This window comes from Galeopterus variegatus, unplaced genomic scaffold, assembly GCF_000696425.1.
Source record: "Galeopterus variegatus unplaced genomic scaffold, G_variegatus-3.0.2 Scaffold3108, whole genome shotgun sequence".
NCBI classification, from domain to species: domain Eukaryota; kingdom Metazoa; phylum Chordata; class Mammalia; order Dermoptera; family Cynocephalidae; genus Galeopterus; species Galeopterus variegatus.
Window position 1 is genome coordinate 79500 of NW_007729219.1, and position 1580 is coordinate 81079.

Sequence of the window (1580 nt, forward strand, 5' to 3'; positions counted from 1 at the left end):
CTCAGCCAGTGAGCGGGAACCGGTCTGTATGTGGGATCCGAACCGTCGGCGGGAGCGCCGCCGCACTCCCAAGCGGCGCACTGTAGCAGTGCGCCACCGGGCCGGCCCCTAAATTGCCAATTTCTGACCTTTTTTTTGGTGATTGGCCTGTAAGGGAATCCGAACCCTTGATCTGACTTTTTTTGCCTACAAAAACAGCAGTTCCGTGGTGTCCAGCTGCTGTCTCCAGCACTCAGCACAGTGCCAGGCTCTTGGCTGAAATGCCTCGAATTGATTTCATGTTGGTTGTTTGGTATTTAGAAATAGGCTGGTTTGCTGTCTCACAAGAACATCCTTAAATTTATTCCCAGTGTTCATATGATTTGCAGGATAATTTATGATCACATTTTGTAAATATAGTTCAGGTGTGTGTATAACGGGACAATTATTGATATGTTTGTGCAGGGAGAAAGAGATTGAAAATGGAACTTCAGGATGAATTCTAGAAGCAGTACAGCCTCTGACTGCAAGGAAAAATAGGCAAACCTCTAATTCTTTCTGATTCTTGATTTCTTTTTAAGACTTGTCAGCTAAAGAGAGTGAGGCGGCTTGAATGAAGGCCAATGTAATTTTTTCCACCCAAAGGAAGCCTTCAAAGTGCCTGGCTCTGAGGAAGAACGCTGACGCAGGGCTGGATGGGGCCACTTCTTTAAGACAGCCCATTTGTCTGGAGGGATTGTCCAAGTTTTTTGGTTAGGGATTTGCCCTTTCTTTTCTGCGTTACAAACAGGTGTGATATCAGACTTGAGTGACTGATGTCTGACCTCAAATTTTTCATAGCCTCAGACAAGAGTTCTTTTTTTGAACATAAGAAAATACTTTAGGTGGTCAGTTTGCAGTTGGGAAAAAAATCAAATGTGTGAACATGGAGACCTAGACAAGAACTCTCCTTTTTAAAGGAGTGCATGTTTAAAGAAGAGACTGCCAACTCCTCACAGATAGTGCATTCACCTTTGAGAGGAAAGCCTGAGACACAGATGCATGGCTCCCAGGCACTGGACAACAGAGCACGGGGTGGGTCCCTGAAATTTCCCACTTGCCACGCCTGCATGGAGTCTCTCTCCTCCAGCTCTGGCAGGAACCAGCCTCACCTAGCACATGTGGGGAGGGTGAGGGCTGAGAAACAGAATGGTAATTCAGCTCTGAACAGGCATCATAAGCTATTTTTAAGTAACTTAAAACAGAGTACATTAGAACGTTAGATCCTGAGGGATCTTAGAGATTGTCTAGTTCCCAAACTTCGGCAGGGTATTTTTAGGTGTTGAGAAATAAGGGAGGAGGCATTCTATGGTCATGTTGGTTTGGGAGGTGCTGCTGTAGCTGATGCTGCTAGTGCGCTGTGTCTTCCCTTTGGTCTTACCTCTTCTGCATGAGACTGACTTCCAGCAGCCCAAGTCTGAATCTCTTTGTCTAGGGCCCTTCCTGAAGCCATGGAGGGCTGTTCTGTCCATATGTAATGGGCCAGGGTTTGACACCCACCGTGAGCAGTCTTCAGACTAGGGCTGGTAGGAGTTAGTGTATAAACACCCTAGGCCCTTAGT